Source organism: Schistocerca nitens, chromosome 9 (genome assembly GCF_023898315.1).
Source record: "Schistocerca nitens isolate TAMUIC-IGC-003100 chromosome 9, iqSchNite1.1, whole genome shotgun sequence".
Classification (NCBI taxonomy): domain Eukaryota; kingdom Metazoa; phylum Arthropoda; class Insecta; order Orthoptera; family Acrididae; genus Schistocerca; species Schistocerca nitens.
Window position 1 is genome coordinate 519,774,867 of NC_064622.1, and position 26,848 is coordinate 519,801,714.

Consider the following 26,848-nt stretch of genomic DNA (forward strand, 5'->3'; position numbering starts at 1 on the left):
GGCTAAGAAATGAAAGAGGAAGCCGCCTTGTAGAATTTTGCGCAGAGCATAACTTAATCATAGCTAACACTTGGTTTAAGAATCATGAAAGAAGGTTGTATACATGGAAGAACCCTGGAGATACTAAAAGGTAAGACAGAGATTTAGGAACCAGGTTTTAAATTGTAAGACATTTCCAGGGGCAGATGTGGACTCTGACCACAATCTATTGATTATGAGCTGTAGATTAAAACTGAAGAAACTGCAAAAAGGTGGAAATTTAAGGAGATGGGACCTCGATAAACTGAAAGAACCAAAGGTTGTACAGAGTTTCAGGGAGAGCATAAGGGAACAATTGACAGGAATGGGGGAAAGAAATACAGGAGAAGAATAATGGGTAGCTTTGAGGGATGAAATAGTGAAGGCAGCAGAGGATCAAATAGGTAAAAAGACGAGGGCTAGCAGAAACCCTTGGGTAACAGAAGAAATATTGAATTTAATTGATGAAAGGAGAAAATATATAAATTCAGTAAATGAAGCAGGCAAAAAGGAATACAAACGTCTCAAAAATGAGATCGACAGGAAGTGCAAAATGGCTAAGCAGGGATGGCTAGAGGACAAATGTAAGGATGTAGAGGCTTACATCACTAGGGGCAAGATAGATACTGCCTACAGGAAAAGAGACCTATGGAGAAAAGAGAGCCACTTGCATGAATATCAGGAGCTCAGTTGGAAACCCAGTTCTAAGCAAAGAAGGGAAAGCAGAAAGGTGGAAGGAGTATATAGAGGGTCTATACAAGGGCGATGTACTTGAGGACAATATTATGGAAATGGAAGAGGATGTAGATGAAGAGTTTGACAGAGCACTGAGGGACCTGAGACGAAGCAAGGCCCCCGGAGTAGACAACATTCCATTAGAACTACTGACAGCCTTGGGAGAGCCAGTCCTGACAAAACTCTACCATCTGGTGAACAAGATGTATGAGACAGCCGAAATTCCCTCAGACTTCAAGAAGAATATAATAAATCCAATCACAAAGAAAGCAGGTGTTGACAGATGTGAAAATTACCGAACTATCAGTTTAGTAAGTCACAGCTGCAAAATACTAACGCGAATTCTTTACAGACGAATGGAAAAACTGGTAGAAGCCGACCTCAGGGAAGATCAGTTTGGATTCCGAAGAAATGTTGGAACACGTGAGGCAGTACTGACCCTACGACTTATCTTAGAAGAAAGATTAAGGAAAGGCAAACCTACGTTCCTAGCATTTGTAGACTTAGAGAAAGCTTTTGACAATGTTGATTGGAATAATCTCTATCAAATTCTGAAGGTGGCAGGGGTAAAATACATGGAGCGGAAGGCTATTCACAAATTGTACAGAAAGCAGATGGCAGTTATAAGAGTCGAGCGGTATGAAAGGGAAGCGGTGGTTGAGAAGGGAGTGGGACAGGGTTGTAGCCTATCCCCGATGTTATTCAATCTGTATATTGAGCAAGCAATAATAGAAACAAAAGAAAAGTTTGGAGTAGGTATTAAAATCCATGGAGAAGAAATAAAAACTTTGAGGTTCGCCGATGACATTGTAATTCTGTCGGAGGCAGCAAAGGACTTGGAAGAGCAGTTGAACGGAATGGACAGTTTCTTGAAAGGAGGGTATAAGATTAACATCAACAAAAGCAAAACGAGGATAATGGAATGTAGTCGAATTAAATCAGGTGATGCTGAGGGAGTTAGATTAGGAAATGAGACACTTAAAGTAGTAAAGGAGTTTTGCTATTTGGGGAGCAAAATAACTGATGATGGTCGAAGTAGAGAGGATACAAAATGTAGACTGGCAATGGCAAGGAAATCGTTTCTGAAGAAGAGAAATTTGTTAAAATCGAGTATAATGTCAGGAAGTCGTTTCTGAAAGTATTTGTATGGAGTGTAGCCATGTATGGAAGTGAAACATGGACGATAACCAGTTTGGACAAGAAGAGAATAGAAGCTTTTGAAATGTGGTGCTACAGAAGAATGCTGAAGATAAGGTGGGTAGATCACGTAACTAATGAGGAGGTATTGAATAGGATTGGGGAGAAGAGAAGTTTGTGGCACAACTTGACTAGAAGAAGGGATCGGTTGGTAGGACATGTTTTGAGGCATCAAGGGATCACAAATTTAGCATTGGAGGGCAGCGTGGAGGGTAAAAATCGTAGAGGGAGACCAAGAGATGAATACACTAAGCAGATTCTGAAGGATATAGGCTGCAGTAGGTACTGGGAGATGAAGAAGCTTGCACAGGATAGAGTAGCATGGAGAGCTGCATCAAACCAGTCTCAGGACTGAAGACCACAACAACAACAACATATAAGAAAGAATTACCAGTGGTGTAGTCATTCAATAATCGCATTTGAATGTCGGTTAGTTGTGCGAAGACCGCTTTATGACTCGTGCAAGGAGGAAAAACAGCTATTCGCATGCGTCTGAATTCGGAAGTGGCAGGGTCGTGGTATACTGAAACTGTGGTTTATCCTTTGGGACACTGCTGCTCGCATTGTTTAGGATCTACGTCTACATCATTACTATGCAATTCACAACTGAGTGCCTGAGAGTTTCGCACAAAGTAATGCACCGCATTTTCAACAATTTTTTATTGAACATAATGAGAATTACACAGACGAAAGAATGGTGTTTTATCTACACACCCTATTTTTCCACGTAATCCCCATTCCGTTCTACGGCCTTCCTCCCGTAATGATACAACAAACATTTCTGCAAATCAAATTGCAAGTCAGCTCGTGGAGAATAGGAAACCAAGTAAAGCTAGAACTAGACCCAAACAAAAAGCCGAAAAACTGATGTGTCAGGAAAACAGCATATTCTCTTACTATCTTACAATGCAAGATCTGAATAGAGCATTAAATAAATGCAAGTCTGGTAAGGCGGCAAGTATGGATGACATCTGCACTGAACAACTCAAAATATTTGGTCCTGCCAGTAAGCAATGGCTCTTGGACTTGTTCAACAATTTGCATCAACTACTGCAAAATCCCTAAATAGTGAAGAAAAGCCAGAGTTATTGCAATACTCAAGCCTGGCAAGAACGCTAGCGATCCCAAGAACTACCGACCAATCTCCGTACAGGATCATTTATATAAAATTTTGGAAAGAATGATTTTGGAGAGACTATCTGAAGTGGTAGAACCATTGCTCATATCAGAACAAGCCGGATTTCGACCAGGGAGAAGCTGTACTTCACCTAACACACTATATATAAGACGGCTATGACAACAACAAAGTCACTGGTGTAGCTTTTATTGACATCAGCCTACGATATTGTTAACCACCGTACATTGCTAAATAAAGTGCTTAACATAACTGGGGATTACAAATTCACGCAAATGATTGAGTGCTTTCTTCAGAACATAAGGTTTTTTGTTGAATTTCAAGGTCAGCTGAGCAGATGGAGGAATGTAAAGAACGGTCCTCCACAAGAAAGTGTGCTAGCTGCTATACTTTTTTTTTTTTAACATCTACACAAATGATCTGCCCTGCCAGCAAGGGACAAAGACAATTATTTACGGTGATGAAGTCGCTCTAGCACTTTTGAACATGTTGAAGAGAAGCTCTCCCATGCTCTAGAAATTCTAACCAAGACAACCAGCTCAAGCCAAATCCAGCAAAAACACAGATTAGCGTGTTCCATCTTAGAAATAGACATGCAGCAAGGAAATTGCAGGTTTTCTGGGAAGGTAAGCAATTAAAACACTGCTCCACCCCCAGATATCTTGCAGTAACCCTTGATAGAGCACTTACCTACAGAATACATTGCTTGAACACCAAACCGAAGGTATCTGCAAGGAACAACATTCTCCGGAAATTGTCGGGTACAACCAGGGGAACGCATACTCGCATCTTAAGAACTTCTGCTATAGCTCTTTTTTATTCAGCAGAATTCTGCAGAATATGCTTGCCTTGTGTAGTGCAGCTCTAGTCATGCTAAACAAGTGGATATCGCCTCGAATGAAAGCTGCAGACTCGTTACGGGGTGTTTGAGATCTGCGCCACTTGATAAAGTTTATTGTCTAGCGCGCATCCCACCTCCAGATATCCGTCGCGAATGTTCATCCAAACCGGAAAAGTCTAAGGCATTGAGTCTGAAGACCCACACACTACACGGGTACCAGCCAGCAGTACCTAGGCTCAAGTCAAGGAAAAGCTTTCTCTATTCAACCACCTTCGAACTTCAGTGTCAACTCATGGCGTTCCAGATCCAGCCACCTTGCAGGGTGGATGATCCCGACAGAAAGCCTCCCATCAGGTCACGAAGAAAGCTGGTCACTATGGAATACCCTCAGCAGGCTGCGTTCTGGAGTTGGAACAACGAAGACCAACTTGAAAAAGTGGGGATTTGCATGTGACTCCACAGCATGTGAATGTGGTGAAGATCAGACAATCAGTTATCTTCTTGTCTGCAGCCTATGCCCAACGTCATGCTCGCCACAGAAGGTCATCGATGCCACCACGGAAGCGTGCGAAGTTGCTGCATACCGGTCACGCCGCATTTAATTGTAATCGTAATGCTTATAGTACCATGTTTTGGAACATTTTGTATAACTTGTAAACTATAGTGTGTGTTTCCGACACGATTAAATAAATAAAGTTATAAGCCACTGTGTACTTCCACAAACCACATTTCTAAGAAGGACTGCAAACCCCCACGAGCCGTTGGTCTCGCCAAGGTGGGCTGGCTTACGTTTACTGTATTTGTTTTGTTTTGTTTTAGGGCCCAAAAACAACTGGAGTCACACGCGCCCAAGTCAAAACTATATAACACGAAGACAGAGAGGAGTTAAAAACGACTATACGGCAATCCCAACTGGCATAAGAGGACACAGCTAAAAACAGAGGCGCGAAGAAAGGACTAAAAAAGACACCATACTGGCACGGGGGTCCAAAACTAAAAATTAAATGGCCTTCGCCATATTGCTTTGATGGATAAAAAGTAAAACGCGGGCATCATTTGCTAAAACGACCGATAACTCAGATGGAAAATCCAAGCGGGACTGTAAACGGTTAAAAAATGGGTATTCCGTCAGGAATTGGCGGAGAGTTAAAACCTGGGCGGAATGTGCACAAAGTAGAGGGGGAGCGCCACTTATCAAGTGACGATGGCTGAAAAGCTAAAAAGCTTACCAGCTGAGCTCTTCATATTCATGCAGCGGCTTCTCTTTTCTTCAAAGATTAGTTTAATTTTCCCATAGCCGCCATCTATCTTTCTCCATGTTACGCTTGCTTTTACAGCCTTAGAAGGTGGCCCGAAGAAATGAAAACCCACCGAGACTCGAACTCGGGACCTTTGCCTTTCGCGGGCAAGTGCTCTACCAACTGAGCTACCGAAGCACGAATCACGCCCGGTACCCACAACTTTACTTCTGCCAGTACCTCGTCTCCTACCTTCCAAACTTTACAGAAGCTCTCCTGCCTCTGCCAGGAAGTTTCATATCAGCGCACACTCCGCTGCAGAGTGAAAATCTCATTCTGGAATGAAAACCCACGTTTGTAACATTTATAGACTCAGAAAAAACTTTCGACAATACTGACTGGAATAATCTCTTTCAAATTCCGAAGGTAGCAGGCGTAAAATACAATATATACAGAATCCAGTGGACAGTTAGAAGAGTTGAAGGCACGAATGGGAAGCACTTGGGGAAGGCACGACAGGATTGTAGTTTACACTCTTAAGTTATTCACTCTTTAGACAGAACAGGCTGTAAAAGAAACCAAGAGAAACGCTCGAGAGGGAATTGACGTTCAGAAAGAAGAAATAGAATTTTTAAGAATTGACGATGACACAGCAGTTCTGTCAAACACCTCAGAGGATTTGGAAGAGCAGCTGTGCTGAATGGATAAAGTCTTAAGATGAGGTCAATATGACATCACTGTCTCGATTGCTGTCACTCTATTGTACAAGTCTGCTCCTTTTATGCTCTCGGTGCTGTAGTACATGTTAGAATTTTGCTGTACTGATTATTTATGTTGTCGATTTGTGAAAATGTATTCCATAACGACGTTTCGTGACAGCTATATTCACAGTTGACTCAAGTGGAATGTAGCCGTCACGAAACATCATTACGAAATAAACTTTCATAAATCGACAACCACATAACTAGTAAAATAACAAAAAAATGGTTCAAATGGCTCTGAGCACTATAGGACTCAACTGCTGTGGTTATCAGTCCCCTAGAACTTAGAACTACTTAAACCTAACTAACCTAAGGACATCACACACATCCATGCCCGAGGCAGGATTCGAATCTGCGACCGTAGCAGTCGCACGGTTCCGGACTGCGCGCCTAGAACCGCGAGACCACCGCGGCCGGCAGTAAGTAAAATAACAATCGAACATCTATTGTACCTCCGGCAACATCAAAGGAGAAAATTCATGCCAGATAGTGACAGCAACTGAGACATCGGTGTCATACTGATATCAAGACGACCTGGCACAATCTGAAGATGGCGGTCACGCCGAAATAGGCCTATTGTAATAAAACAACCAAATACAGCTGCACATTTGATCTCTCAACGTAATATAACAACGTACTTGTATGACATATGACGCAGGGGGGGGGGGGGGGGGCAGATGGGCACACAAATTTAAATATTAAAAAATCTTTTCTGGCAGGATTTGTCTGGGTTATAGCCTTATACAGTGTTAAAGTGAGACGTGAATGACAAACAGTTGAGGCAAGAAGAGAATAGAAGACATTGAATTTTTGTGCTACAGGAATGATGAGGATTAGGTGGATAGATCGCGTAACTAATGAGGAGGTATTGAACAGAGTTGGGGGAAAAAATAGAAATTTGTGACAAAACTTGACTGAAAGAAGGGACTGGTTCATAATACGTATCTTGTGGCGTCAACGAATAGTGACTTCAATAATATAGTATTAGAAAGTATGGGAGTTAAAATTGTACAGGAGTCAGGTTAAAATAGGCTCAGGCTGCGGTAGCTATGCAGAAATCAAGTCGCCTGTGCAGAATACGCCTGCAACAAAACCAGTGATCGTGCGGAAGACCACAACAATCAGAACAAACCAACAAAAACAATGAGGCAGATAATCAATGATGTGGGACGCTGAAATGAAAAGTATAACTCGCAAGCGACAGGAGGGAGCCTGTATCGGGATCGGTGAGAGCCGGCAGACTGTGGATGAGGACCCCGCGCGGGGCTGCCTGCCGGCTCCGGCTCAGCTGTGGACAGCGCGCGGCAGCTCACTGGGAGCGCCGGCGCAAAATCCCTCAGGTCGTGGCGAGCAGTCGCACCTCTTACGCCGGCCGCACACTGACGCCAAAGCGGATGTGGATGTGGATGAGCAGCCGGTAGAGATTTGAGGTCATCAGTCCCCTGGACTTACAACTACTTAAACCTAACTAACCTAAGGACATCACACACATCCGTGATCGAGGCAGGATTCCAACCTGCGACCGTAGCAGTCGCGCGGTTCCAGGCTGAAACGCCTAGAACTGTCACATAGTGATATCGCTCCTACTCAAATGTCGAGCGATTCGTCGATTACTCAAATCACCTTCTTTGTGCCCAACCCCACGTCCTCTCAAATGCTGATATTGGATTATATAGTTCACGTGCCTCTCTGCGAGGCATAGTTATTGTCCAACTTAGCACACGGAATGAAATTCACAGAGACTTTACGTCCTAGTATCTACACATGCACTATGTTTACTATCCTTGCCAGCTGCGCGGTGAAACTGCGCTGTAGCATTGTAGATTCATACACCAGCCGCCTGAGTTTATAATTTTGCATTTTCCGTCGAGATCTGTTCGAACATAGACTTGCGATTAATTTGCTTAACTGCTTCGTGGCGAGTCCCTTTTTTTGGTTATACTGTGTAATAAATTATGTCCTATGTTTCAGAGCACCGTCAGATTGAGGATATCTCGAAAACGCATACTTTTCGGTGCAGTTATTTGTAATGCCCCCCATGAACCATGGACCTTGCCGTTCGTGGGGAGGCTTGCGTGCCTCAGCGATACAGATGGCCGTACCGTAGGTGCAACCACAACGGAGGGGTATCTGTTGAGAGGCCAGACAAACATGTGGTTCCTGAAGAGGGGCAGCAGCCTTTTCAGTAGTTGCAGGGGCAACAGTCTGCATGATTGACTGATCTGGCCTTGTAACATTAACCAAAACGGCCATGCTGTGCTGGTACTGCGAACGGCTGAAAGCAAGGGGAAACTACAGCCGTAATTTTTCCCCGAGGACATGCAGCTTTACTGTATGATTAAATGATGATGGCGTCCTCTTGGGTAAAATATTCCGGAGGTAAAATAGTCCCCCATTCGGATCTCCGGGCGGGGACTACCCAAGAGGATGTCGTTATCAGGAGAAAGAAAACTGGCATTCTACGGATCGGAGCGTGGAATGTCAGATCCCTTAATCGGGCAGGTAGGTTAGAAAATTTAAAAAGGGAAATGGATAGGTTAAAGTTAGATATAGTGGGATTTAGTGAAGTTCGGTGGCAGGAGGAACAAAACTTTTGGTCAGGTGATTACAGGGTTATAAATACAAAATCAAATAGGGGTAATGCAGGAGTCGGTTTAATAACGAATAAAAAAAATAGGAGTGCGGGTTAGCTACTACAAACAGCATAGTGAACGCATTATTGTGGCCAAGATAGACACAAAGCCCATGCCTACTACAGTAGTACAAGTTTATATGCCAACTAGTTCTGCAGATGATGAAGAAATTGATGAAATGTATGACGAGATAAAAGAAATTATTCAGGTAGTGAAGGGAGACGAAAATTTAATAGTCATGGGTGACTGGAATTCGTCAGTAGCAAAAGGGAGAGAAGGAAACATAGTAGGTGAATATGGATTGGGGGGAAGAAATGAAAGAGGAAGCCGCCTTGTAGAATTTTGCACAGAGCATAACTTAATCATTGCTAACACTTGGTTCAAGAATCATAAAAGAAGGTTGTATACCTGGAAGAATCCTGGAGATACTAAAAGGTATCAGATAGATTATATAATGGTAAGACAGAGATTTAGGAACCAGGTTTTAAATTGTAAGACATTTCCAGGGGCAGATGTGGATTCTGACCACAATCTATTGGTTATGAACTGCAGATTGAGACTGAGGAAACCGCAAAAAGGTGGGAATTTAAGGAGATGGGACCTGGATAAACTGAAAGAACCAGAGGTTGTACAGAGTTTCAGGGAGAGCATAAGGGAACAATTGACAGGAATGGGGGAAAGAAATACAGTAGAACAAGAATGGGTAGCTCTGAGGGATGAAGTAGTGAAGGCAGCAGAGGATCAAGTAGGTAAAAAGACGAGGGCTAATAGAAATCCTTGGGTAACAGAAGAAATATTGAATTTAATTGATGAAAGGAGAAAATATAAAAATGCAGTAAATGAAGCAGGCAAAAAGGAATACAAACGTCTCAAAAATGAGATCGACAGGAAGTGCAAAATGGCTAAGCAGGGATGGCTAGAGGACAAATGTAAGGATGTAGAGGCTTGTCTCACTAGGGGTAAGATAGATACTGCCTACAGGAAAATTAAAGAGACCTTTGGAGAGAAGAGAACCACTTGTATGAATATCAAGAGCTCAGATGGCAACCCAGTTCTAAGCAAAGAAGGGAAAGCAGAAAGGTGGAAGGAGTATATACAGGGTTTATACAAGGGCGATGTACTTGAGGACAATATTATGGAAATGGAAGAGGATGTAGATGAAGATGAAATGGGAGATAAGATACTGCGTGAAGAGTTTGACAGAGCACTGAAAGACTTGAGTCGAAACAAGGCCCCGGGAGTAGACAACATTCCATTAGAACTACTGATGGCCTTGGGAGAGCCAATCATGACAAAACTCTACCATCTGGTGAGCAAGATGTTTGAGACAGGCGAAATACCCACAGACTTCAAGAAGAATATAATAATTCCAATCCCAAAGAAAGCAGGTGTTGACAGATGTGAAAATTACCGAACTATCAGTTTAATAACTCACAGCTGCAAAATACTAACGCGAATTCTTTACAGACGAATGGAAAAACTGGTAGAAGCGGACCCTGGGGAAGATCAGTTGGGATTCCGTAGAAATGATGGAACACGTGAGGCAATACTAACCTTACGACTTATCTTAGAAGAAAGATTAAGAAAAGGCAAACCTACGTTTCTAGCATTTGTAGACTTAGAGAAAGCTTTTGACAACGTTAACTGGAATACTCTCTTTCAAATTCTGAAGGTGGCAGGGGTAAAATACAGGGAGCGAAAGGCTATTTACAATTTGTACAGAAACCAGATGGCAGTTATAAGAGTCGAGGGGCATGAAAGGGAAGCAGTGGTTGGGAAAGGAGTGAGACAGGGTTGTAGCCTCTCCCCGATGTTATTCAATCTGTATATTGAGCAAGCAGTAAAGGAAACAAAAGAAAAATTCGGAGTAGGTATTAAAATTCATGGAGAAGAAGTAAAAACTTTGAGGTTGTAATTCTGTCAGAGACAGCAAAGGACTTGGAAGAGCAGTTGAACGGAATGGATGGTGTCTTGAAGGGAGGATATAAGATGAACATCAACAAAAGCAAAACGAGGATAATGGAATGTAGTCAAATTAAATCGGGTGATGCTGAGGGGATTAGATTAGGAAATGAGACCCTTAAAGTAGTAAAGGAGTTTTGCTATTTAGGGAGTAAAATAACTGATGATGGTCGAAGTAGAGAGGATACAAAATGTAGACTGGCAATGGCAAGGAAATCGTTTCTGAAGAAGAGAAATTTGTTAACATCGAGTATAGATTTAAATGTCAGGAAGTCGTTTCTGAAAGTATTTGTATGGAGTGTAGCCATGTATGGAAGTGAAACATGGACGATAACCAGTTTGGACAAGAAGAGAATAGAAGCTTTTGAAATGTGGTGCTACAGAAGAATGCAGAAGATAAGGTGGGTAGATCACGTAACTAATGAGGAGGTATTGAATAGGATTGGGGAGAAGAGAAGTTTGTGGCACAACTTGACTAGAAGGGATCGGTTGGTAGGACATGTTTTGAGGCATCAAGGGATCACAAATTTAGAATTGGAGGGCAGCGTGGAGGGTAAAAATCGTAGAGGGAGACCAAGGGATGAATACACTAAGCAGATTCAGAAGGATGTAGGTTGCAGTAGGTACTGGGAGATGAAGAAGCTTGCACAGGATAGAGTAGCATGGAGAGCTGCATCAAACCAGTCTCAGGACTGAAGACCACAACAACAACAACATATTTGTAATGAATTGACGGAAACGACATACATATGGTTGGAGACTTTTTGTATTCGGTGCTTTTACTCTTATAACTTGCGTGTTAAGGAAGTCTGCCGCTACAAGGGAACTGCGCAATAAAGATTTATCAAAACCGCGCCTGCCGGCCGGTGTGGCCGTGCGGTTCAAGGCGCTTCAGTCTGGAACCGCGTGACCGCTATGGTCGCAGGTTCGAATCCTGCCTCGGGCATGGATGTGTGTGATGTCCTTAGGTTAGTTAGGTCTAAGTAGTTCTAAGTTCTAGGGGACTGATGACCACAGATATTAAGTCCCATAGTGCTCAGAGCCATTTGAGGCAAAACCGCGCCATTTTCCATATGACCTTACAATTAAAAGACAGTTTATGAAATAACGTTGGTTTAAACCACTGCAACATCATAAACAGAGCATCAGTGGTGCCTGGCACTTAGTTGACGGAGGCGTGGATTTGAGGTATGGAATGGTGGAGGTCCACATCCTGACGACTGCGTACGATTTCCACATCACTTTCATTTTTTCTGTAAGAGTTTGTGACTTTCTCGTTAATTCAAGATTGGATCTTATGCATACACGAAGGCGTGCTAGAAAACAATGCCTCCGAATATTTTATGTGAAAACTCTTAAACCTTTTTAGATAAAACGAATGTTATTAACATTTTACATCTCCATTCTTTATGTCTAAATATTTATTTTTCATAATACACATCCTGGTGAGGAACAAACTACTCCCAATGGGAGCCCTGTGTGTAGGTACCGGCACTGTAGAATGTTTGACTTTGTTGACAGAGCCAAAATCTCACCTCTGCTTGTACCGCTACAACACTATCGAAGTCAAATCCTCGAAGGCTTTCTTGAAGTTCTGGAAACAGATGAAAATCGGATGGGGCCAAGTCAGGAATGTGTGGAGTGTAATCGATGACAGTGAGACCAAAGCGTCCGACTGCTGCAGATGTCACACTGCTCGTGTGCGGTCTGGCATTACCGTGATGAAGAAGAGGCTGCTCCACGTGTGGACGAACCCTTTGGAGTAGATTACAGCACGCTGTTTCTCAAGCACCGGTATAGTTAGGTCATACGCTGCCAGTTATACACCACAATTCGGAGCATTCTAGCTGCCAGTGCACTGCACATAAGAATTGGGACAAGGCGGATTCTAGCGCAAAGTACCGTTATTCAAGATGGCGGCGATGACGTCAATCACGATGGCGTATTTTGGCAGAAAGTTTGAATTTTGGCGAGAAAGTGCCACAGCCCCCTCGCCTATAAAAATGGCACAAATTTCAAATTCCAACATGATACTGTGTCACACCCCAGTTATCTCCAATAAGGCCGGTATTACACTATCAAATTTCTTTGTCCAATATCTTTGTCCAAAATCTTTGTCAAAGATTTTTGATAGTGTAATAGGGATCTTTGACAAATGTCGTCCAATATTTGATCAAATCTAGGCCGAGACCGTATATTTGATCAAAGAAATCGCTTGTCTTCTGTTCACTGCAATGCGATATGTTACCACGCGGAGCGCTAGCATCGCTGCAGCGTTCTGTCGTCTGTAGTGTTTTTATAACCATTGCCGGTAAATACAATTGGTGTGTGCCGACAACTACAGAATTAATAGAGATGTCTGAAGCTGATGAGGCGTTTTACAACGTGAGGCACCCTGAATACAAAAATAGATTAAGAAGATTGGAGACCTAACCTAACATAACCTAACCTAACATAACATAACCCTCTCCTGTAGCAAGGAATCGGAGTGTTATAGTGAGCCTGTCTTCTGAAGATGTAGCAGTTCTTAAGTGAAAATTGTGCTTTGTGATATATTGAGCACATACAGAAATGTATGCTCATCCATTCTTAAGTAACTGGTGTACGACTTGACGTCTTCCACTGTAAACTCACGTAACAAGTTTTGTTGAATGCTTTTATCGTGTCGTCGTAAAACCCACGGCTTCACCCAGATTAGATTAGTTTTTCGTTCCATAGATCCGTGCTGAGGAGATCCTCGTGGATGTGGAACATGTCGATTTTTTTTAAGCTGAAATAAAAATACTAATAGTATGAATAAATACAATACATCATTTGTTTCTATTAAAAATTTCGCCAATGGAGTAGAAGGAGTTGGCCAGTAGTAAGTCTTTCAGGCTCCTTTTAAACTGATATTTATTTCTAACTGAATTTTTTATGTTTCCTGGCAAATTATTGAAGATGAGTGTTCCTGAGTAGTGGACCCCTTTTTGAACTAAAGTAAGTGCTTTTAAGTACTTGTGCAGATCATTTTTGTTCCTGGTATTCTATGTATGAACTGAATTGTTTGTTGGAAAAAGAGATATATTATTTACGACAAATTTTATTAAGAAGTAAATATACTGAGAGGCAGTAGTTAGTATACCCAGTTCTTTGAAGAGGTTTCTGCAGGAGGTCCGTGAATTTACTCCACAAATAATACGTATTACACGCTTTTGGACCTTGAAAACTTTTGTGTGACTTCAAGATTTACCCCAAAATATTATCCCATATGACATTATGTAATGAAAGTATGCAAGCTTTTTCATTTTTATGTTGCCTATGTCTGCTAACACTCGAATTGCAAATACAGATTTGTTAAGGCGTTTCTGCAGTTCTGTGGTGTGCTCCTCCCAACTGAATTTATTATCAAGTTGTAATCCCAGGACTTTTAAGACTGTCAACCTCGTATGTATGGTTCCATTTTTTCCCACCACTTCTTTTCCGCATGTGCACACAATGCAATTGGAGTACGTAGAACTGCTGCGGTTAATAACAAGTTGTTGTCAGCCATCTTGAACTTTGACGAAAAATTTGATGACAGTGTAATACCCCTTGTAGCGCTACGTCAAAGATCTTTGTCAAATATATTGGACGGAATATTGGATCACATCTTTGATCAAATCTTTGACAAAGAAATTTGATAGTGTAATACCGGCCTAAGCAAAGAAATTGCGGGAAAAAAGGGACTTCTCGATTTTATTTAACCAGTTTCAAACATGTTTGTTCGCCACAGGGTCTGGACTACAACTGGCTTAGTTCATATCGCCGCCACCTGACCGTGCCACTGTGACGTCATTCAAGATGGTTGATTTTGGCAGGAAGATACGACACTTGTACTACCTCCACTAACATAACCCCCTCCCCCCCCCCCAGAAACTAGTTTGAACTACCTAGTTTCAACTACTTTTCAAGGTCCAGACCCCCACGTCTTCCTAGGAACTGTCGCCGAGTTTGAATTTTGGCAATAAAGAAAGGTCACTTGGGCTTTCGCTACCAACCTAAGAAAATTATTGCAAACGAAGCTCACCACTACTAACCTAACCCTCCAGGGCGCAACCTCTTTGTAGGGGTTGCTGGTAAAAGGATTCAGCCCACACTATGCTGATGGAGAGAAGAAGGAATGTACTTTATTTATTTGGGCGCAATTTATTTAGGGATGGAGTAATGTATCAGAGAACACACGCTCTGACATGCCCCACAGCATATGGACCTGCAAACTACTCCTACATAACTCATAACTCATGTATAAGGCTGTACACACACGCTTGCTAATTGTAAACCATCAAAAATAACGCATTGCACAGCCTACATACATGCGAACCACTCATCAATAATGCAATACATACACGTCCAGATAGCCAAACAACTCCTAAATTGTCAAAATAATAATCCATCTAAAACACTTTGCTTCCTAATCGTAAACTGTCTAAATCATACACCACTCTTTATCTAAGCAATTAGAGGTAGCAGCACCATCAACTGTATTCGCCACTGAGTCCATAGCCCAACTGACTTACTGCATATCGATGTCACTAGAGGACATAGGAGTGACAACAGGTGATGACGCAAGTACGGTAATCTAAGATGGCGCCACCTAGTGGCTTCACCACGAGCTCCAGACCCCAACTGGCTTAGTACATTTCGTCGCCGCCAGAGTCCAGTGTCCAACTCAATTCGTCTCGAACGCCATCGCGTATAAAAATGAGTCTTTTCTTATTCTTCTTAATTGTATGCTATTACATTACGGCGCTTTGAAATCTGTTACTATAAATCAGTAAGGAGTGCTAAGATTCTCGACATGGTCACATCTCGAGAAATCTCGTGCACTTGGATGGGTTGGGACTTGGAAAGCTATATTCATCCACGAGACGTGGAGTGTAGCGCTCTTCTTCTGATCGGTTGGAGATTAATTCTCTAACGGTGCTGCAGGGTGGGTTGGTCAATGACTGTGTGAGGTTGGTCTTTTACCCTAAGACGGGGAGAATGCTCTGTGACTCCCATACGCAGAGAGATGGATCTTAAATTAAGTGCTACGCTCGAGGTCTTAGAAATGTGTAGTGTTGTCTAGTACACTCTGATGATTTAAGTGTTCGAGAATTAACTGTAAATGGGCGTACTGAGTAGTCATCTATCCGTATTCACAATGATACCCGCAAAGTAGAGAAGGGGTGGTTTAGCTATGATACTGAAATTGAGGAAACATGCTGTCACATGATTGGCCGGTGTTGAAGTTAGTGTGCCGGCCGGAGTGGCCGAGCGGTTCTAGGCGCTACAGTCTGGAACTGCGCGACCGCTACGGTCGCACGTTCGAATCCTGCCTTAGTCATGGATGTGTGTGATGTCCTTAGGTTAGTTAGGTCCCATAGTGCTCAGAGCCATTTGAACCATTTAAAGTTAGTGTAAAATTGTTCGCGCTATCAAGTTTGATGTTTGTTATTAGAGTACATGGACGGTGTCTTTTCCATCCCATCCCTGCATTGGTTAGCAGATAATGATTGACTGATACGGCTTGTTTGAGTTGGGGAAAAAGTTTTCGTGGATGGACGGCAACTTCTGGGGGTTGCTAGCAGCGAAACAGTGATCGGGTACATGAGTGCAATATGAGAAATGAGTCGAAAGGGGACGCAAAGCCGTCAGCTATTCCGTCTGTGTGAGAGACGAGTCTAAATGTATAGGTCGTCATTCGCTTTCGGACATCAGTTTGGATACCTACGTCAAGGCCGTAAAAGTCTTCAACTTTCGTTATGTTGTAAGTGGGTTTTTATTTAAGATAGTCAGATGTATGGCGTATTATGGTTGTTGCAGTAACAAAATGATTTCCACAGGGCGTTGTCTAGTTTTCTGTGATAGGCCGTAAATTTGGACGTCTTAAGGTTAGTTTAGAACATGAGACAGGCATGGAACTCGTGACAGAAAAACGAAATGTTTGGCTTTATACAAAAGCGTGTTAGAAAACAGTGTTTGAGACAACAAAACAGGACCAGAGGGAGCGTATCATACGATAATTCACCTAGAGTATAGGTGATCAAACTTTAAAGTGGCCTCGGCGGCGTCTGTATGTTTAATAGAATCGTGTCATATATCAGCAGCAGCAGGAGCAGCAGTTTGAGGTGAGAGCCGGTGAGGAAGGGGCTATACCTCTAGGAATGCTTGTGTTGTGTCTAGACCATACAGCCTAGACACAATGCTGTAGCCGATAGGGCACGCAATGCTAACGCAGACGGGCGTGAAGTCTGGAACATGAGACTTATAAATGAATAAGAAGAAAAGTACGTAGATGCTTGTTACTTAACTTTTAATTAGTCCTTGGAATACATCTCTCTTGAATATTAGTAAGCTATAGGCACTGATACAAATGGCGCCTTGCTAGGTGGTCGCCAGTTAACTTAGCAGAGGCTATTCTACTGTCTATCTCTCGGCAATTGAGAGCAAGGCTTAGCACGTCCAATCGCTAGCTATGTTGTCCGTACAACTGGGGCGAGGTCTCCTCAGTCTCTCGAGACCTGCCTTGTGGTGGCGCTAGGTTTGCGATCCCACAGTGGCGACACGCGGGTCCGACATGTACTACAGGACCGCGGCCGATTTAAGTTACCACCTAGCAAGTGTGGTGTCTAGCGGTGACACCACAGCTTGGCTGGCTGCACGCTACACTATTGTGAGAAGTATTGTGAAATTTGTTTCCCCGCGCTGGAGGCTGACCGCAGCTATGTGTCAATGAGCCCGCACCGGTGCCTTGGTGACTTTAATTCGTATGAGCGTTTATAGTTCGTAATTTTTGCGTGCATATCCACTGAATGGTCAAAACACGGTCCTGTTGCAGGTCGTTCTGTTTCTACAGAGGTTGCTGAATGTGGTGGATATGTCTTTCTCCGACTTGTGCACAGTTGACTTAAATTGGAGCGATCACATGCGAAGCTGTAGAAATGGGATCAGTTGCACGACGTGTAGGGGGGTGACTAAAACGACGTTGGAATTTTACTGTAGAGACTAGGTTCACGAAAGGTGACTCGTTTCGAGATATGAGAGTGCGTGAAATATGATTGATTTGTGGGTGTGAGCCTATGCAAGTACATGTTTGAATGGACGTAATTTGTAACATATAGCGTAACGGTGGTGGTTGCTGGGATGTTTAAGGGGGACTAAACAGCTAAGGTCATCAGTCCCCCATTCCAAAAAAACAGGCGAGACATAAAGTCGCGGATCAGATAAAACCCCAAGGCGGGGGAGGAGACCCCCCCAGGCACTAAAGAACACAAATTAGGCAACGAACACTACAGAAAGCCCGCATCTCGTGGTCGTGCGGTAGCATTCTCGCTTCCCACGCCCGGGTTCCCGGGTTCGATTCCCGGCGGGGTCAGGGATTTTCTCTGCCTCGTGATGGCTGGGTGTTGTGTGCTGTCCTTAGGTTAGTTAGGTTTAAGTAGTTCTAAGTTCTAGGGGACTTATGACCACAGCAGTTGAGTCCCATAGTGCTCAGAGCCATTTGAACCACTACAGAAAAGAAGAGGACAGACAAACACCAGACAAAGAAACAGAAGAAAAGAAGATGGCCGGAGACTGGTTGACTGACCACAAAAAAAAAAAAGGGAAAGAGTCAACCATGCGACAACACACCAAAACAGCAACAAATATTGAGAGACGCGAGGACAAAAGACACAGAAAGGGAAAGGTGCAGGACCCCCCTAAATGGAACCATAAAAAGGACTACCACGGATAAAATGTAAAACATTGTCAGCAATGGAGGCATCGTCGCATAAAATCAAAGGCAAAGTGCCCGGGAGATTAAAAGACTGCCGGAGGGTGCGCAGTCGGGGACACTCCAATAAAATGTGGGCGACCGTCAGCCGGGACCCACACCGACACAGGGGGGGATCCTCCTGACGCAAAAGATGGCCGTGCGTCAGGTAGGTACGGCCGATGTGCAACCGACACAGGATTACAGAGTCCCTGCGAGACGCCCGCAGGGAGGAGCGCCACACATCGGTCGTCTCCTTGACAGCCCGCAGTTTATTCGGGGTGTCATGCCACGCCACTCAACAGACCACATCCCAAGCACCTTACGGCGCAACACCAGCTGCTGATCGCGAGCCGTAAGGCCGATCTCCAAAGCTGGAGCGTCGATCGCCCCTTTGGCCAGCCTGTCAACACGTTCGTTCCCCGGGATGCCAACGTGGCCTGGCGTCCAAACAAAGACCACCGAACGACCAGAGCGGGTAATGGTGGAAACAGACTCCCGAATAGAGGACACCAGAGGAGAAGAGGGATAGCAGCGGTCGATGGCCTGGAGGCTGCTCAGGGAGTCACTGCAGATGACGACGGACGTACCTGAGCAGGAACGCACATGCTCAAGAGCGCGCAATATGGCCACCAGCTCTGCAGTAAAAATACTCCAGCCAGCCGGCAAGGAGCGCTGTTCAACATGGGCAGCGTGAGCAAAAGCGTAGGCAGTGCGACCATCAACCAGGGAACCATCAGTGTAGACAGGCTCACAGCCCGGAAATGAGGCGAGGAGCGCATGAAAACGGCGACGGAGGGCCACAGGCGGAACCGAGTCCTTGGGTCCCTGTGCCAAGTCCAGACGGACGGACGGCCGGGGCAAACACCAGGGAGGCGTAGGTGCACGGACCCGGAAGGGAGGCAGAAGAGGGAATGACCCCAGTTCTGACAGCAGGGACTGGACGCGGACAGCGATGGAAAGCCCAGACCTAGGTCGCCGTTCGGGCAGATGGAGGATCACGGCAGGGAAAAGCAGGCGATGATTGGGATGGCCGGGCGAGCAATGCACGTGGACGGCATAGTCGGCGAGCAGTCGCTGGCGGCGAATCCGCAGCGGGGTAACCCTGGCCTCCACCAGTAGACTATCCACGGGGCTCGTACGGAAAGCGCCAGTTGCAAGCCGAACCCCACAGTGGTGTATGGGGTCTAACAACTTCAACACTGAGGGTGATGCAGACCCATAGGCCAGGCTCCCATAATCAAGCCGGGACTGCACAAGGGCTCTGTACAATCGCAGCAGCGTGCAGCGATCTGCACCCCAAGACGTGTGGCTAAGGCAGCGGAGGGCGTTGAGGTGCCGCCAGCATTTTTGCTTCAGCTGAGTAATATGAGGAACCCATGTGAGCCGGGCATCAAACACGAGTCCCAAGAAGCGGCAAGTGTCCACCACTTCAAGCAGGTGGCCGTCGAGGTAACGTTCAGGATGAGGGTGGACCGTCCGACGCCTGCAGAAGTGCATAACTCGAGTCTTGGCTGCAGAGAACTGAAAACCATGAGTCAGAGCCCATGATGCTGCCTTGCGAATGGCTACTTGCAGCCTGCGTTCGGCGACTCCCGTAGTCGTGGACTAAATGAGATGCAGAAGTCGTCGGCATATAAAGAAGGAGACACCGACGACCCCACGGTTGCAGCCAGACCATTAATGGCCACTAGAAATAAGGAGACGCTCAACACGGAGCCCTGCGGGACCCCATTTTCCTGTACATAAGAGGAACTAGAGGCGGCACCGACTTGCACCCGGAAAGAGCGGCGCAATAAAAAGGTTTGAAGAAAAGCCGGGAGCCGACCACGAAGACCCCACTCATGTAACGTAGCAAGGATGTGATGCCTCCATGTGGTGTCATACGCCTTCCGCAGATCGAAAAATACAGCAACGAGATGCTGACGTCGGGCAAAGGCCGTACGGATAGCAGATTCCAGCCGCACCAAATTGTCCGCGGCAGACTGGCCCCGACGGAAGCCACCCTGGGAAGGAGCGAGGAGACCGCGCGACTCAAGGACCCAACACAAACGCCGCCCCACCATACATTCGAGCAATTTGCACAAAACGTTGGTGAGGGTAATGGGACGATAGCTGTCCACCGCCAGTGGGTCCGCACCGGGCTTCAAGATGGGGACAATAAGACCCTCTCGCCATTGCGACGGGAACACGCCCTCGCTCCAAATGCGGTTAAAGACAGTGAGGATGTGTCTCTGGCAGTCCCTGGAGAGATGCTTCAGCATCTGTGTGTGGATGCAGTCCGGTCCTGGTGCTGTATCAGGGCAATCGGCAAGGGCCGCGAGGAATTCCCTCTCGCTGAAAGGAGCATTGTATTTTTCAGAACGACGCGTGCGGAACGATAACGGCGTCTGCTCGGCTCGCTCCTTGAGAGAGCGAAAGGCGGGGGGATAAGTTGCAGTCGCAGAGCTCTTAGCAAAGTGCGCAGCAAGGTGTTCAGCAATGGCGACAGCGTCCGTGCAGACAGTGCCGTCCAAGGAGATCCCAGGGACACCCATAGGGGTCTGGTGTCCATAAATCCGCCGTATCCGGGACCACACGAGCGAGGGGGAGACACGGGAGCCCAAGGATGAGACATACCACTCCCAGCACTCCTGCTTACGCCGTGTAATAAGACGACGGGCGAAGGCACGGAGCCTCTTAAAGGCGATGAGGGTCTCGAGAGACGGGTGCTGCCTATGACGCTGAAGGGCCCGCCTACGGTCGCGAATAGCCTCAGCAATCTCCGGCGACCACCAGGGTACAGCCTTCCTCCGAGGCAGTCCAGAAGAGCGGGGGATGGCAGCCTCGGCCGCCGAAACGATTGACGTGGTTAAGACACGGACCACCTCGTCAATGTCACCCTGTGGGGGAGACTCAATGGTTGCCGCGGAAGTAAAACCCGGCCAGTCAGCCCTGTGGAGAGCCCAGCGGGGCAGGCGCCCAGAAGAATGACACTGGGGCAGTGACAAATAGATGGGAAAATGGTCACTACCACACAGGTCAGGATGCACTCTCCAGTGGATGGATGGGACAAGTCCAGGGCTGCAAAGAGAGAGATCGATGGCCGAGAACGAGCCATGGGCCACACTGAAATGCGTGGGAGCACCGGTGTTCAAGAGGCTAAGGTCGAGCTGAGCCAACAAATGCTCCACGGCACGACCGCGGTCATCGGAGACAGTCCCTCCCCATAGAGGGTTGTGGGCATTGAAATCGCCCAGCAACAAGAAAGGTGGCGGCAGTTGGGCTATCAGAGCAGCCAGGACATGCTGCGCGACAGCACCATCCGGTGGAAGGTAAATACTGCAGACGGTAATAGCCTGTGGCGTCCACACCCGAACAGCGGCAGCCTCTAAAGCTGTTTGTAGAGGTAAAAACTCGCTGTGAAGAGAGTTAAGGACATATATGCAGATGCCACCAGACACCCTTTCATAAGCTGCCCGGTTCTTAAAATAACCCCGATAGCCACGGAGGGCGGGGGTTCGCATTGCTGGAAACCAAGTTTCCTGCAGAGCAATGCAAAGGAAAGGATGAAGGCTGATAAGTTGGCGGAGCTCAGCTAGGTGGTGGAAGAAACCGCTGCAGTTCCACTGGAGGATGGGATTAGCCATGGATGGGAAAGGCGTGAAGGGACTGGGGAGGCAGATTACGCCTCTGGGGCCCCTGCTGCTACTGAGTCACCACCTGTACAACAGCCATCTATTGCGTCCGAGGGACTGGCGAGATCCATGTCCTCAGCGGACGCCAGAATCTCCACCTCATCCTCAGACGCAGAGCTTGTAGGAAGCGGTGGAATGGGTGCCACCGCAATGTCTTCTTCTTCTGCTTCTCGCGCTGTGCCTTTGGTGGTTCAGGCTGGGAGGGCGTCACTGGGTCAGTCTCAGGGACAGACGACGACCGTGTGTCCCGACGACCAGGGACCGGCGGTTGTTTGAGCCACTTGCGGCTGTCGGCTTTGGTACCGGTCGGAACTTGCGAAGGGAGGTCCCCAAGGGACCCCTTCCCTATGAGAGTAGCCGAAGAAGTCTTACGCTTCTCCGGCTGGGAAGGGGGAACTGATGTCCCCGATGGTTGGGGGCGTTTTGCTCCTGAAGTAGATGGAGCAGGAGCAACAGGGAGTTTAGTGCCCCCCACCATCAAGGGGGCAGGTGTGGGCCTTCGACTCTGAGAGCTAACTGGAGCTGATGTAACTGGAGCAGGAGTGACAGTTGCGGCATAAGAAGACGTCATACGCACTGGATGAAGCCGATCATATTTTCGCTTCGCCTCAGCGTATGTCAGGCGGTCGAGGGTCTTGATTTCCATGATTTTCCGCTCCTTCTGCAGAATCGGACAGTCCGGCGAGCAAGGCGGATGGTGCTCACCACAGTTCACACAGACGGGAGGCGGGACACAGGGATGATCAGGATGGGATGGTCGACCGCAATCGCGACAGACGAGGTCGGAAGCACAGCGAGAAGACATATATGGCCGAACTTCCAACACTTGAAGCACCGCATCGGGGGAGGGATATAAGGCTTGACGTCACAACGGTATACCATCACCTTGACCTTCTCAGGTAACGTGTCACCCTCGAAGGGTCCAAGTTGGCGCGCAGCTCGTCATCGGACTGTAAAAGGAGATCCCTGTGGAAGATAATGCCCTGGACCATATTCAGACTTTTATGGGGCGTGATAGTTATGGAGACATCCCCCAGCTTAGTACAAGCGAGCAAGGCCCGCGACTGGGCGGAGGACGCCGTTTTTATCAACACCAATCCGGACCGCATCTTGGACAAGCCCTCCACTTCCCCAAACTTGTCCTCTAAATGCTCTACAAAGAACTGAGGCTTCACGGATAGAAACGAGTCACCATCAGCTCTGGTACAGACAAGATACCTGGGCGAATACGTCTCACTGTCATTCAATGCCTTTCGTTCCTCCCATGGTGTGGCCAGGGATGGGAACGATTTGGGGTCATAAACGTTACCCTTAAAATGAGCCCTCGAACGCTTAGAGACTGCTGGTGGCTGGCCGCCAGCGAGAGAAGATGTACCACGCTTCATTGCGGGTCATCCGCCCTGATGCCACCTACTCCGACCAAGGGCCCTCCCCACGGGCGCCACCCAGCCACAGCAATAGCCACCTGGCAGGATGGCCATTGCCGGGAGTCCTGATGCCCCAGGGAGATGGGCATCTACTCCTTGGCATACGTGGGGAGTTAACGGCGCAGGCATCAGTAGAGCGATCCCTGTGTTGTCAGGGGGCTACAACCAAGAGGGTACATGGCTGCCCCACCACAACGGACTGGCTACCGTGCTGGATCTTAGGTGCAAAACTGTCCAAGGTCGTCGTCGCAGTTAAAAGAAACACTGCAGAGTGCAGCGTGGGAATCGCACCCGGAGACGTATCCTCGCCCAAGAGATGGAAAACGAGCGGGACACCATTGCAACGACGAAAAAGCCGGCTAAAGGTCTCAATGCACGACGGATACAGTGCACCATGTAAGGCGCCCTTCCCCAATTGGCTCGCTCTTCGGAAGAATTTAGAAAGATGGAGGTCAAACCCGAGAGGGGGCCATCACATAAGGCCGAAACATTGGAGACTCCTTTTAGTCGCCTCTTACGACAGGCAGGAATACCTCGGGCCTATTCTAACCCCCGAACCCGCAGGGGGATATAGCGTAACGCTAGAGATCTGAGTAGTTAGTGTACATTTTTCTTCTTACGAACTCAATCAGCACATCATCTACTACTAATGTCTGTCACCGCCTATAACTCAGCGTATTATCGAGGAACCTGGGATATGGTCTTGAGACAGAATGCGTTGCAAAAACTAATCAATTACCTAGTTGGGTGCGGTGGGATGGAGTCGCAAATGCCGCGTACATACCATGTTCCTTAGCGGAATCACTTTCAAAGTTCAGTGATTTTACCGCGAGATTGCATCGTTGACTGTTAATACACACATTTCTACGATCACCTTCATGGTATTTGTCCAGAAAACGCCACCTCATTCGAGGTAATGTCGTACCTCGATTCGTAAAGCGGTTATAGGTTTTAACATGGATACTTGGGTGCACCTGTAGAACGAAGAGCGCTTGTGAGAGTAATATGCAGTAGTCATTGGGATGGGGATTTTTTCTTTAACATCTGCTCGATTACGTCTATGACAGGGTGGACTCGAAAGAAGAACTTAAGAAACATGCAAACTCATCATTGATTTTCGATTAGTATTATTTGTTATCGTCTCATGCAGTTATTGACGAGGTAATATTATACTTAGTATTAGTGCTGAGTGTGTGATATTATCGCATTTGAGGATCAGGTTTATAAAGTATGTGTGTTTGTGTAAAGGAAATGTGTATGTGCTGTTCTAGGGAGGGTATGGATTTGACTTGGAGTACTGTGATACCAATGGGGAGAGTATATCCAGTTGTAAGGAAGGTACAGCTATTTCCAGACAACTGCCGACAACAGGGTGTATTTCCGATAATTCGGTCATTGCCAAATACGGTTCAGTTGAAACCGCGATCGTAAGATTTAATTGTAAGTATAATGATAGAAGATATATGTGAGGGGTTTTCTAGAATGTGTCTGTGTGTGCAAAGTCTGTGGTGGCATTCACATTTCTTGTTAACAGCAGCATCCATGAGAATGTAGAGGCCTGTTTGATTGTAGGAATGTATCAGAGTTAACTTTGCCATCTTCTAGACGACAGAATAGCGAACTAATACTTAGTATGTGCTGGGCAGCTTTCGTGATCAAGTGTAACTTTGAGAAGATGGTGCGTTTGCGGTGGAGTGTTATTCCTTCCCATGTAAATTGTTCGGTCGACTGCTTCTGCACATTTGGTGCCTTTATTTGGTTGAGGGGTCATCGACTGGTGTGTTGGACACACGTTTGCCTGTTCTCTAGATGTGGGGAAGACCCTAGTTGGTTTGTAAAGAATATTGATCATCTGGAAACTGTTAGATCACCTACTTCGGTATTAGAGAGTGGAATATCAGTTTGTAAGTAGGCTGTTTAGGTTTTTAAGTTGGTAACGCCACGTAGCGCTCTGTATGAAAATCAGAGTGAGCTGTGTGAAGTCTGTGGCTTGTTGGAATATTTGCTATTGTAGTGTTGGGCAGTTGGATGTGAACAGCGCGTAGCGTTGCGCAGTTGGAAGTGAGCCGCCAGCAGTGGTGGATGTGGGGAGAGAGATGGCGGAGTTTTGAGAGCGGACGATCTGGACGTGTTTCCATCAGAAAGAGTAAATTTGTAATACTGTATATCATGACCTATATATATATGATAACTTTTGAAAATTATTGAGGTAAATACATTGTTTGTTCTCTATCAAAATCTTTCATTTGCTAGCCATGCCCATCAGTAATTAGAGCTTTCAGTAGTTACAATCTTTTATTTAGCTGGCAGTATTGGCTCTGGCTGTTTTGCAGTAGTTCGAGTAACGAAGATTTTTGTGAGGTAAGTGATTCATGAAAGATATAGGTTACTGTTAGTCACGGCCATTCTTTTGTAGGGATTATTGAAAGTCAGATTGCGTTGCGCTAAAAATAAAATGTGTGTGAAATCTTGTGGGACTTAACTACTAAGGTCATGAGTCCCTAATCTTACACACTACTTAACCTAAATTATCCTAAGGACAAACACGCACACCCATGCCCGAGGACGGACTCGAACCTCCGCCGGGACCAGCCGCACATTGCGCTAAAAATACTGTGTGTCAGTGTAGTGTTGATCACAATAAGTAAAGAGAGAAATGTCTGAGTACGTTCAGTTCTGATCAGCTGTTTGAAAATCAAATAACTTAAGGGGTTTATCAGCACAGTCTTTTATAATTTTTCTAAGGGGAGGTTTCAAGTTTACTCTACTCGTTTCTAGTTAGTCAGTGGTTAACAGCACGCTGCACCTCGCTACAGTTTGGTGTTTGTGGAGAAATAATTTACAGTCTGTATCTTGTGCATTATGTTGCATCAGCGATAGGGAGGCTACTGCTGTGTGCTTGATTTCGAGAAGTACAGCGAAAATACGGGTGTTCTTGTAATCGACGAGTCTGGAGATGTCTGCAGAAATCCGAGCAAGAAAGCGGAGACAGTAATGCGTTTGTATCAAGGGGAAACGAGCCTGTCTTTGCACGTCAGTTCTGAGAGTGACTTCGGTTCGCTGATGTAAAGGGGATGATCTGGTATGGTGGGGGATATGAATTTCGCGTTTACTAAATCGAGACGGTACTCGGTGATATATTCCCTGGTTGGAGATCGGTTTGACACTACAATATTCCTGCTAATATCGTACGTATTTGATGACCTGTAGACAACTTTCCGATGTTTAGTTGTCAGTGCCAAATGGTGATCAGTGTAAAATAGTTTGTCACCACTGAGTGTAGCGCCTGTAGAAAGAAAGAACAGGTTGGGGGTGTATAGATTGAGAGAACTGTCGGTGCAATTTAGCAATCTTTGCAAAATAACGACAGAAAGCCCCAGAAAGAAATGGCGGTTGGTGCTTCGATACTGACGGCGTTAGTAATTCGACTGGTAAATACGATAAGAGCCAGTGAGAATGCTCGATTGA

At 45.9% G+C, this 26,848-nt stretch overlaps 1 protein-coding gene across 3 annotated transcripts in view; it reads right to left on the reverse strand.

The window, feature by feature from the left end:
- Nucleotides 1-26,848, reverse strand: part of LOC126203790 (F-box/LRR-repeat protein 3-like) — a 347,594-nt gene that overhangs the window by 206,129 nt on the left and 114,617 nt on the right. The gene's annotated exons all lie outside the window — the stretch shown is intronic.